The sequence below is a fragment of the Idiotropiscis lumnitzeri genome, unplaced genomic scaffold, assembly GCF_059441095.1.
Source record: "Idiotropiscis lumnitzeri isolate Australia: NSW breed Sydney's pygmy pipehorse unplaced genomic scaffold, RoL_Ilum_1.0 HiC_scaffold_35, whole genome shotgun sequence".
Taxonomy (NCBI): domain Eukaryota; kingdom Metazoa; phylum Chordata; class Actinopteri; order Syngnathiformes; family Syngnathidae; genus Idiotropiscis; species Idiotropiscis lumnitzeri.
The window spans coordinates 554,196-567,313 of record NW_028283573.1 but is presented as its reverse complement, the minus strand read 5'-3'; the positions used below and the strand labels follow the sequence as shown (position 1 = coordinate 567,313).

General features: G+C 45.5%; 1 protein-coding gene across 2 annotated transcripts in view; it reads right to left on the bottom strand.

The window, feature by feature from the left end:
- plxnb2b (plexin b2b) overlaps positions 1–13,118 on the bottom strand; it is a 158,466-nt gene that overhangs the window by 65,763 nt on the left and 79,585 nt on the right. For both annotated transcript variants that reach the window (XM_088287145.1, XM_088287146.1), the window contains one exon: positions 12,925–13,013. The gene's annotated coding sequence lies outside the window, so the exon portion shown is untranslated. The remainder of the gene's footprint in view (positions 1–12,924; positions 13,014–13,118) is intronic.

The window sequence follows — 13,118 nt, the reverse complement described above, 5'->3', positions numbered from 1 at the left end:
ACCGCCGGTAGAAATGATCACAACGCAAAGACTCGGCTAATGAGCTGTAATGTTGCAATTGTTTCGTTTCTTCGCCATTACTCTCAGGCCAAATGAATCGTCACTTTGAGGACTTTCTCGCGCTCCTGAAAATCTAGTTTGTGAAGTTTGTGATTCTGGGTTGATGCGGCCATTTTAGGGTCGTTTTGATCATTTGATCTTGTACAATTGTGACCAAGTTTGAATTAATATGGCATAAGGCAGCTGTGGGCAAACTACGGCCCGGGGGCCACATGCGGCCCGTTAAACGTTTTAATCTGGTCCGCTGAACTTGAAAAAATTAAATGAATCAACTTTGTTCATGTTTTATTTTCCCTGTAATTCTGATGTGTCCCCACTAGGAGGCGCACTCTTAGACATATTTTGTTGGAATGCTTTTCATTTCAAATTAAAGCATTTTTGCTATATATTGTATGCGTTTCTTTTATCAGGTGAGGTGAGCTTACCAAAACACTCCATCCATCTGCTCCAGGTCCCGCCCCTTTGTCGAATTTTAGAACCCATTGTGGCCCATGAATCAAAAAGTTCACCCACCCCTGGTATAAGGGACGGGTAATTCAAGAAAAATTGCAGTCTGAAAATTGCTGACTCACTACAAACCTATCCTCGTTCAAAGTGTTGGGCAGTCAAGGCCTTCTCTGCTGGCCTAACATAATCAAGAAAAAAATTCTCAGATTTTTTTGTCATATTATATCCTAGTGTTTTATTTTTAGGTCAGAGTTTTTAATCCAATCAGAATTCAGCTAGCTCGTGTTGCCAGGCAGATTTCACAATTTATTTCGATTTTGACTAAAGACGAACTATATGAGCGCACGGGGTCTTTGGTTTACTAGCACGTTCAGGTGTGGCATAAACACCACTTGGTTCTGCGTTCCGAAAACCAGTCCTCCTTAAAAGGCGATGGGCGGGGGGGACGTGCTGCATGACGGCGGGGTTAATTAAGTTTGAAATCAGGCAGATGATCTGCGAGGCTGTCATTCAAACTGCCAGACTGTCAGGGGAACAGATTTTTTTAATTTCTTTTTTTTTTGTGCAGCACAAACTCAACGATTCATTGGCAAAGCTGCTGAGTAGACATCATCATGCAGCTTATGTCAAGATGGAGGAGCTTCACCAACGCTCCAGTTAACAGTGATTGCCGATGTTTATTAAGCCAAGGAACACAATGTTGCATTAAACAAATGTCATGCACACCGCCAGACAAAAATAATCACAAAGACCAGTGGTGGGAGGGCGGTCGAGGCCTTCTCTGCTGGCCTAACATAATCAAGAAAAAATGATCAGATTTTTTTTGTCATATTATATCCAAGTGTTGTATTTTTAGGTCAGAGTTTTTAATCCAATCAGAATTCAGCTAGCTCGTGTTGCCAGGCAGATTTCATAATACCAGTAGCACGCACTATTTTTTTCCGAGGCTTTCAGATAAAAATTGTGCGGGTGTCTTTTATGTGTCCCAAGGGGGCTTTTGCAGTTGACTGACAGATCACGAGTTGGTTACTGCGAGCCTTCTCGCTGGCCTTACGCTGAAGGTGATGAACGCGTCACTCGCGAGGGGGCAGCGCTATGCGGAATCAACACACCAGAAAGTCGGAACTGGCGACTGTTTGGAAATCTAAAATATATTCTTGCTTTTTTAAACCACAATCATTGAAGGGGGGGGAAAGCATGTTTTAGATGTTTCCAACCTCCAAAATACCAGATTCAAATGTGGACATCTCATAGTTGCGAGGTGGCATCCGCAAGGTCAAAGTGAACACATTATTGTACGACGACGTCAACGCGAGGCCCATCCGTCCATTTACAGCAGTTTGACAAATGGCCCGACATCTCAATCTGAATTCCTTTTTGATGAATTGCTCATCCCTCCCGTGATTACCATTTGCAATCAAATGCCGACACACAAAGGTCATCAGGAATTAGCCTCCACTCGTCGCATCGGTGGCAAGAAATAAGCTGCTTTAATCAGGTTGCAGATGGCCCGATAAGGAGCAGGCGGGTGTCGGCCGCGTGGCCGCGGCGTGTCAGCCGATAGCATCTGCGCGCCGTCTCCAAAAGGTTCCGCGGTGTCAGGTGAGCGCGCAAACATTCTGTCACACGGAGACGCGCGACGCGGCGGCATCAAAGCGCCGGCTCGACCCGTGAGGTCGGCTGGCGCATCAACACCAGCCTTGACCCGGTGACGGCGTCACGTTAGATGGCGAGATAGCGCTGATGTCTGCCAGCGACACCCAACGTTCCTTCTCTTTATCTCCTCCGATAATTACAAATGCCTGCCGGGGCTCTCTCTCGGCAGGATTCACGCCAAAGCCGGCGAGAATCATCACCTGGGCCATCACGAAAAGCCAGCAAGCCAAGGTCAGGCCCTGTGTTCAATTTCACTTTGATTCCAGTCCACCTTACTTTCTCCCCTAGCACTTATCCACTCCTCCCTGCTGGCCCACGCGCACGCTCGCCCGTGAATTTCACCTCGATTTCCAGGACAACCAGCAACTTGACACTTATTCATTTATAGCCCTGCAGAGTTTTCGACACACACACACACACACAAAAAGAATGAATTAACTCAAGACTTCTTTTTGAATTTGATTTTGCTTCGGGCGCCACTAATGCTTGGATTCAAATACGAGAGCCAGCATCCAAGTGAACGCCTCTGAGTACAATACTGGAGCAGACAGAGTTAAGTTATAGCAGCAACAGGCTATGCTAACTCGTATTTATTTATCCCCCCCCCCTCACTTCTAGCAAAGTATTCTCAAATGTTACAAGGACCAAACGTATCCTAACGACAAGATGGCAGTAAAGTGCAGATTGTGGCATATGACGCTACAGCATCCAAAGCTAACAATGCTAAGTTGACGTTAGCATGCGCGCTAGGATATTTTGCGTTTTGTCAGGGCAGCAGGACAAAGGACCGATGAATTTCTCTTGTAATTACAAAAAATAAATTGTAAAGGTATATTTATTTAAAAACTGCAACAAAGAAGAAACAAATGTCGAGTCGGTGAATATAGCGCAGGAGCCGTTAGCTTGATGAGATAAACCAAATAAAGTACACACTTGATCTCAAATAATTGTTTAGGAAGTTATAAAAAATGTTCCAAGGCTGAAGCGTTTTGTCGTACATTCACCACATTTCTGAGCTATTCTCATCCAACTATGGCGATATCTTGCCCTCGAGAGGTGACATACATCAAAGATCCACTATTGAAAAAACAGAGGCGCTTACATTAGCGAAAAAAAGAAGTCGAAAGAAGAAGCCGGAAACATGACACAACAAGTAGCTTGACACAAACTGCAACTGAAATGGACAACTTGATTTTTTTGGAATGAAACTCAAGTTTGTTTGTTTTTTTTTTGTTTTTTTTTTAAACGGCTCCCGTGCCCTTCTATCCGCCCTCTCGTCGCCTGATGCTTGGGTGCCCATTCAGCCAGCCGCCGGTACTGCCGCGGTCTGGTGAATGCAGCCAATTTCTCCGCTTGCATGGAGACGTGGGAGAGACGGTGACAGCAAAGAGCAGCTTAAAATGCCCGGCGGCGTTCAGACACCTTCGCTCGCCGCTTCATCACTAACGGGCAAAAGTTTGTTTTTTTTTGTTGTTTTTTTTAACTCCCAGCTGGATGTTGTGTGGCCATTTCAAAATGATTTATGCAAATGCAATTTCACGCCGTGTCATCCAACACGGCCAATTAATGAGCGCGCTTCTGCAGACCAACTATAAATTAACATGGCTGGAAATTACGGCGAGATTAATGTTTATTTATTATTTATTTATTTTAGATATTTTATTTTTGTATTTTTGCACTCGCCTATTTGCCAGAAGACTCCGGTAAGGCTAACGTGAGTTATCTCGTTTCTACACGCGGGAGCGAGTTGAGAAGCAGAAGGATAAATTGGCATTAACGCTAAACCATTTATACAAATTAAACCGGCTCTCCAAATGGCTTTTAATTAAGTGTTGTTCCGATACCACTTTTTGGGGTCCCGATACCGCTAACGGGTCGTGCGGTATCAACTTTGCTAATCAAACCAGAACAGACCCCAAGAAGGAGGAAAAAAAATAAATAAATTTTCGTATTTTCTGAACTAAAGAGCGCCCCCTATCGGTGAAAAAAAAACAAAAAAAACACAGAAAATCCGCATTGTTGTATTCGCCGCATGGTTCGAAATCGAGGAAAAAAGTAGCCTCTACTAGCCCGGAAAATACGGTCCTCAAAACCAAAACCGGGCAGGTTGGTGTTTGTAGACTTTCATCGATAAATAAAGTTGATCTGAAAACCTCAGCGGGACCATACGAAGGAGTGATCACGTCAATTTATTAACAAACAGCGTAACGCAAAGGTCAAGTACTGCTGACTCCGGATCCGAGACCAGACAAATTAAAAACGCTCTCCGTCTCCAGACGAGCACCCGATCCGCCGGTCCGATTTCTAACAAGTGCAGCCACGCTTTCATTTATCATCAGAAAACAAATCAATAATTGGTCGGAGCGGCCTGTGTGCATGGATGGCGTGTCTGCTCATGAGAAATGATTGTTAAAAGCAGAGCCAACATGCGAGGGGAGGTGACAATGAGGAATCCGCTGAGGGAAAATAGACCGGAAGAACACAAACTCCCGGATGCAAAACAGGCACATTACCAATCAGGAGGCTTTTTTTGTTTTTTTGTTTCGAACCTCTCCACTGATTGTTCTCGTCACTGAGGGTGTGAAGACTAATCCGCCGTGGAAAGGGGAAGCGGGAGGATTTACTCTAAGTATCCTTATTAGAGGGACTTCTCTGATATGGCAAAGGAGGTAGCGAGCAGGACGGGTCGAGTGCGTTTGTCAAAGCACCGTAGGTGCCGTATGAATCTTTAATACGAGGCTTAATGGCGAGGGAGCGCAAGGGAGGGAAGGCGTGGAGAATATTAAGAGCGAGTCGGAAAAGGAGCGCAATCTCCGAGGAGGCGAGTGAGCCACCCCGTATCACAACACTCCTGATAAGTGGCCGCCTCCCAGGATCAAAGCGAATTCTCCACGGCGCCTCCCTTTCAGACCGACGAGCCGCCAGGCAGACGGCAGACGTCAGACTCGCATGAGTCTTCAGAAACGAGCAGACGGGCCTGATGATCTGATTTGGATTTAAAAAAAGGCTTCCCAGGTGTTGCCTTTCTTAATCTCTTTTGTTAAACTCCCACTTTGAGGAAAATGTGGCCATGGAACGTTGTTTTAATTACACGCTTAATGAGTTATATCTGTTCCACCAGAGGCTACCACACACCCAATTAGACCCGAATCCAAAAAAAAAAAACGGGGATGGTACAGAGAAGTGTGCTGTTCTTTGTTCTCACGCGCGATCCATCAGGTGACAGCGACGGCAAACAGAGCGCTTAACTTCCCAAAGGTGCTGATGTCACGATCAGATGTGCGAGCGTGAAACTAATTAAAAGCTTTTTCTCGTGTCAGCGGAGGCGGGCGCAGGTGGTGCCTGCGCTTGTCGCCGGCTCCAATCACTCCGTGTCTCTCAAAAGCGGATGAGAAAAATCAAATTGTGGCCATAAAGGCGAAGCAACACCGATTCCGTTTTGTTATTGTGGAATAATACACTGATTGATTTTCAAATATCCAACCATTATTATATATATATTATATAAATCCAACAAGTATTTTATTATAAGCCGGAGGGCTCGAGACCGAATTTTTGCACGAGCTGCAGTCAACTGCTGTGCCCAGATGTTTGTCTTTGGTGCACCAGCACACTAGTGAGGTGCGGCCAAATTTTTGACTGCATCTGGTTCAACATCACAGTTTTACAAGGTTCACATAGTTTTCGATTTGTTGTAGTAAACTGACATTTATTCAAATTACCGCAAAATCGGTTGCCTGTTGACACCTGTAGTGCGTGTGACTCGAGGTGAAAAAGCAAACAGGCATCTTAGTGATTGGCTGATAACTACTGCACAAGGAACCAATCAGATGTTGCTTTGGGCGGGCCAATCTGCTTCTGCAGGCATGGTCACCAGCACAGCAGAGAGAGTGAGAGAGAGCGAGAGCGAGAGCGAGAGAGCAAGAGAGCGAGAGAGCGAGAGAGAGAGAGAGAGAGAGAGAGAGAGAGCGAGAGAGCAAGAGAGCGAGAGAGCGAGAGAGCGAGAGAGCGAGAGAGAGAGCAAGAGAGCGAGAGAGCGAGAGAGAGAGAGAGAGAGAGCGAGAGAGCAAGAGAGCCAAAGTGCGAGAGAGCGAGAGAGAGAGGTGTGATGCAGCGAGACAAAATGAACCAACTTTTATTTTATCGGCCTTGAAAGTTGAAAAAAAAACCAAAAAAAAACCACAATAATCGGGCTATCGCTAGAACCAATGAACTTAACATTCAATAAGTTATAATAAATATGTTGATTTTTAAAAACATTTTTTTATGCTTGAACCACATGGAGGCTTTCAGTGGTGAAGACTCCGCCCTTCGAAAAAAGGCTGTCGCACCGGTGGCGTGCGCCATTGAGAATTTAGGGTGCCGTGGTGCCCAAATTCGTCTGAGTCTAGAGAGCGGTAAATATGAATTCATTTTGTATTTACATTAAAGGGGAAGTCCACCCCCCCAAAATGATTTTCAATCAAATGTTCTATGTACCTTCACTCGTCAAAATATGTTATTGTGATTGATCTTGCAAAAGTTTCCGCCATCTCATTTTGTCGACATCACAGCTGCTCACGGCTCAGGTGACGACCAATCGCGGCACACCAGTTCTTGGACGCTGCGCCATAATTGATTGTTAGAAGACCCCTGAGCATTGTGATGTCATTTTCAGCCTCAAAATGGCCGCCTGCTGAGATGGATCAAAACAGGTGGATTTTGCTGCTCCACTCATTATTCTTGTAAATATTTGTTTTTTGTTGACTTCCATATTAAAAAGTGAAGCAAAATTATTTATTATTTCCCAAATGATTTACCGAAGAAAGTCATTTTTCCCTCAAATCCGGCTGGTTCCATGTGATTTGGAATTATATACATTTTATATTTTTTGTTGGAGCAATTTAACATTTTCTCATCCCTTTAGTGAATTTGCGGCATTTGAAAACGTGCATAATGGTTTCCCGCAGGCGGCACAACAACCAAGCCAGAGAAACATTTCGAAACAAGCAGGGGCTTCAATCTCCACAGGTTCCATCGTTAGCCGTCGACTTTCATTTGCCATCTGTGTGCGCTTTCTTAAGATTTAGCCGCGCCGCTAAAACGGAGTTCTGTGGCGTTTCTCTCTGACCTTGATTACAGGGCACGGCTAAAACCCCCGGCGAGAGTTTCGTGTATCTTTTTGTGGCCCGAGAGTTGCGCATGAATCAAGTGGCCGCATCTAAAATGCGTCGCTGCCCATATGTTCATAGTGGAGGTAATGTTAACGATAAGTGGCATCTGGCGGCGCCGGTCCATTTCCTTGATTAGTTCTGTTCCTACCTCTGCCGGCGGGTTTACGGCCTGGCAATCCGCACGGTGAATCGTCCCTGACAAGTCGCGTTTGAGCGGAAGGCAAGAGTGGGGGGCGGGGCGTGGGGCTTGGAAGTGCCCCGATTGTTACCATGACGACCGGTGACAAGAAATGAGAGGGTTGGCCTTGGCCACCGTGGCGTGCAGCACTTGATAGCTGCGTGAGGCCGCCACGTGGGAGATATTCCCAGGGTTTATAATCACTGTCAGCCGCCGACTCGAGCGGTTTGTGCACAAATGTGTATTTATATGCGCGTTGGGTTGAAGCCCGCCTGGGAACGTCATCCGGCCTAAGCTTTTTTTCCCCCCAAAATCCTTAAATACAACTCAGCAGCTTTGTCACGAGCAACAATGTCGAAGATGAAGGTTTCGAAAAATGATATAAGCAGCTGTGTTTACGTGCACGTGGGCGCGCGGGAGCACTCGGTCATGTTACCCGGGCGATCTGGAGCCAATTGCTCGCAATCTGCTTTTCAAGATGACAATAATCAGCTCATGCTTCAATGCGCGCTTCAGCCCACAAGGCAGGCGGGAGCGCTTCGCTCAAACATTTTCAGTCATAGACAACTGAAATCAATGTACGCACTGCATATGACATATAATAAAAAAAAAATGAATAAATAAAAAATAATTAAATAAATAAATAAATAAACAAATAATACAATGTACAACAATAAAATAAAATAAAATACAACTATTTAAAGAGCGCATTTCACTTTCGTTTTCGCTGGAGCTGTAACAAAGCGCTTTCCAATTGGTCAAATATAAATTAGCGGGTAATTAGAACACAAACTAAAACACACAAACGACAGATACCAGAAGAAAAGCAGAGCAGCAACAGTCTCATGTTGAGTCCAATGCTAAAGAATAAAAATGTGTCTTCAAACAAGTTTTAAAAGTGGACACAGAGGGGGCGGGGCTTGCCTCACATTTAATGGCAGCTCATTCCATCGGGAAGGACCGGCAACAGAAAGGGCACGATCCCCCCGCCCCCGCCCCCCCTCAGCACCTCCAGCAGACCTGAGTCAGCGGGCAGGTGCGTAGGAATGGAGTCATGTGCTCCCTCCTCCGAGCTCCATTTAAAAAGCGAGCAGCAGTATTATGGAGCAACCGGAGGCGCTTGAAGGAGGACTGGCTGACTCCAAAGTAAAGTGCATGACAGTAATCTCGCCGCGATGTAACGAAGGCGTGGATTACTGTTCCTAAATGCTGCAGGGAAAGAAAGGGCTTCACAAACAAAACAAACACTTGCCAGAATGTGCCAGGCAGTGAGCGTGGACACATTTTGCCTGCAGCTAAGGCTGTTGCTGGCATAGACCAAAAAATAAAAAAAGAAAAAAAGTCATCGCGCTGCGGCATGCCAGATGAGTCTCATCTCCTCATCAACTTTCCCGCCGAAGTTTCATTAGCAGACACTTAATAAAAGACAGGCACGTTTGTAATCTCCCCGGCGGAGGCGGTGGTGGGTAGGTGGATGGTGTCGATAAGGCAGAGTTAATCTCAATCACGATAAAGAACATTCATTACAATGGCTCAATGTTGGAGGGGGGGGGGGGGGGACGTTCTTGAAATAAAAGCACAAAAACGCAGGAAAGCGACATGACAAGAGTGACGAAGCAAATATAATTATTTGAGGGTATATTATTTCTCCAGCCGTGGTCTCACAAATGACGGCTTCATGAGTGGGATTTGTTCAAGTAGGACTTCCCCGAAGGCCGACGTGTGAAATGCACGGCCCGCCACTGCATGTTCATAACCATTTATTCGTTACCGGGTGTCAGATTCCCATCACAAACTTTAAACTTATCCAGAGAAACGGAGGCTCCTTTCCGCCGCCGCCGCCGCCGTCGCCGTCAACGCCATCAGGCTAAACGTGTAATGACAGGCGCCGTTGAAAAAAAAAAAATCATCTGCGCCCGCACACGCTTCGGGTGAAGAGGCCATTTCTCCGCACACGCAGTTCACAGCCGGGTCACAGCGCAGACGGATTGGACTCCGACTAAATCCAATCGCGGCCCGCAACAATGGGGAAGTGGCAGAATTATTCTCAAGCTCTGCCTGAATGAGGTCTACGGCGGCGTATGATTAGCACTAGCCTCTTATTCATTGGAGAAATTGCTCGTGCGTTTGCATCATTCCGTCGTGGAGGGCAACGACCTTGCCGGGGGGTGCTCGCTTTGCCGTCTGTGTTTACCATGCGGCATGCCCAACATCACCAATCGGGGATTGCGCCGTTTGTTGTAAGGGATTACCGCTCTGACCTTTGGAGTTTTCATCCATTTAATCATTCCATCAGAACACAAAACACACAAACAGGACCAAATAAAAAATAAATAAATAAATAAATAATAATAATAATAATCGTCAGCAAGGAGACCTTGTAGGTAGCGTCGAAGGTCACATGATTGTTTGATGAGCAATAAGACTTTAATGCGACCACTATTCTTTTTTTTTTTTATGACAAAGACATATGAGCTACACTCGAAACACAATGACACGGAGGCCGGGAGCATTAATCACCAAAAAAGCTTACGGTCACAAGGTGGACATCGCATAGAGTCGCTTTATTTGATTTATTTCTTTTTTAATACGTTTAATATCAAAGCTCTTTATCCTATATGGAGTGGCGGCGTGATTTGGTTTTGACGCGGCGGAGAGAGAGACCAATCCTCTTACTCGTGTCTTTACGGGGTCAGCAGTGGAAATGGACAGAGTTCAGACAGATGGGCCTTGAGGGGATAAGGCGGGGGAAGAGATAAAAAAAATAAATAAAATATAGGAAAGCGCGTCAAATCAAGCTGGAATTTGGTGCTGAGACAGAAATATGGTTTAAAAAAAAAAAAATCTAATCAAGACAAGGGACCGGCATGTGGACTTGGGATGGGGGGGGGGGGGGGGGGGAGAAAAAGCCGATTAGAACTGTCAGGATCCATCAACTAAAGGATCAGTTTTGTTTGCTCACTTCCACAACAACTTTGCCTACATCAAAAATGTGATTGTTGGGCCAAGTTTAGCGGACGACAAGCCAGGTGTCGACATGACGGATCACGGCTTTTGCATTTGACTACATGCAACAAATTAAGCCCGCCACACACACGGAACGGCGACTGAACCCGAGCAAATTGTGTTTTCACAGCAATGCGCAACCGCAGCTCCAGCTGTTGTGAAATGCGATATATAAATAAAGTTGGATTGACACTGTTTGATGATACGCCAAAGACGTACAACTAATAAGGTCTCTTTCTCTCTCTCTCAGGCACTCTCACACACTCTCTCACTCTCCCTCTCTCACACATTATCTCTCTCTTTCTCTCACACTCTCTCTCTCTCACTCTCTCTCTTTCTCTCTCACACATTATCTCTCACACTCTCTCTCTCTCTCTCACACACACTCTCTCTCACTCTATCTCTCTCTCTCTCTCAGGCTCTCTCTCACACTCTCTCTCTCACACTCTCTCTCTCTCACTCTCTCTCTCACATACTCTCTCTTACTCACTCTCACACACACGCGCTCTCTCACTCTCTCACTCTCGCTCATTCATTCAAATTTCGTCTCCGCGGTGTGTCAAATTTAGTCGACGTGTTTATTTTCACTTTACAAGACCTAAAGGGTGTCAGCGTAACAACATATCTTGTTTTAGTTTTACGAGTTGCTGCTTGTCAAAAATTGAGTAGAATCGTAATCTAGCCCGTTAACTCTCCAACGCCCTGAATCTTTACGTCGCCTCTTCACCAAGCCCCCCGGCCATGAGGTCCCTGTAAAAAAAAAAAAAAAAAAAGGACTCGTGGCCAAGTGCTCTCTGAAGTGAAGCTTTGATAAAAATGTGCCCTTTTTTTCCACTTGGACGCTCCGATCTGCAGGAAGCAGTCTGCTGCAGAAATTGCTACCGCCGCCCTCCCTCAACCTCCCCGGCATCTTCGAGGGAATGAAAGATGCAGGCGGCAGCGCTCCTGCTCGTCTCCATCCTCCGGGCACAAAACACAAGCTTGACAACGCGACAAGCAATCCCTCTCCGCAGGGCTGTCCAAAGAAAAGTGTTGATGCTAACAAAATGCATGACAGCCACTCACTTATGTTAACAGGCCGCACACACGTAAGAGTGGCATCAGTCTGTTCCGGCTGGCTTTTAGTTTGGGAAGAGGGTGAGGACAAATGAGTCTTTCCTTTCATAGAGGGATGGTTGTGGGGTGAAGGAGATGTGCGATGTAACGCTAGTTTGGGGAAATGGGGAAAGTAGGAAAAAAAAAAAAAAAAGAAGCCCATCAATATCCTGTCATGGCTGCCTGGGCAAACGCTACGCTGTAAAAAATGCTGAGATAACACAAGACAGATAAGTCGAGTCCCTTGCTTTCTAATAAAGGCCCACAGCAGCGGAGAAAAAGTTGACTTGACCTCAGCTTGGTGGAAAAACTATCAAATAATCCTTGTCTGGAGTCAACACGTAACTTATGGCACAAAACAAACTTTCTAACTGACACCCGATAATATATTTGGAAGCAAACACTCCAGGGGCCACACCAGGCATGGGCCGATGACCGCTTTGACGGGTTACCGTGGTTTTAAAAAGTCAAGGTTTCCATACCTGTCAAGGGGATTTCCTAGCAGGACAGAGGGGAGGGGCGAGCAGTTACGCACAGAGGAAAAGGAAGACAAAAGAGAAATTGCAAAGGCATGCATTTTTGCTTTGCCGATTAACGTTCGGCACGGTGGACGACTGGTCAGCACGGTGGCCTCGTGGTGCAGAGGTTGTGGGTTTGATTCTGGGGTGGGCTCCAACACCCCACCCGCGAGCCTCGTTGGGAGAAGTGGTTCGGATAGCGGATGGATGGATGATTAATGTGAATTGAGCTATTTATTCATTCATGTCTGCACGTTTTGTGAGAATTTTAAAACAAAAATGTGGAAGATAGAAAGAAAAAATAAAAAGCTGCTTCATAAACAGGCTTAAAGGGAGCTATGCGTCGGCGTTTGTTTGATTAAAAATGTTGACAAATATTTTCCTTTTCACTGCAAATATCGGTTATCGGCCTCCTCGACGACAAATAATCATTTTCGACTATCTCGACTTTTGACCACAAATGACACAGATGGCAACAAGCCACTCAGCAAGTGGTTAGCATGAGGTGCTAACGTAGCATTCAGTTGCGACTCAAATCCACCACACCGGTTTCTAGACTCACCAATTCAAAGATCCTTGTTCATTTAAAAAAAAAAAGAAAAAAATACTCAAACTAATCAAGCCAAGTGCAACTCAACCAAAACAGGAAGTAGGAAATACTTGGACAAGTACAGCTCGGTAACTCAAAATGAGATCTAGTGAGGTGTGACGATGGCTTGCGTGATATATATATTTTTTAATTATACGACCTTGGATTATTTTAACTTCAAGGCAGCACTGTTAATAAAAACATGCAAAGATAAGCTCTTACCAGAACACTTTGATAAGCGACCAATTTCCTAGAGTGGCGTCATTTAAGAAGGCAGTGGCAGCAGCAGCAACAAGTGCGTGAATCGGAACCTGCGAACAGACAACAACAAAGGTCCTTAAAACAAGAGCCGGCTGGGATTTTGTCATTGTCTCGACTCCGAGACCTCACCTTGCTGAGTGTTCGCTAAAAGATCA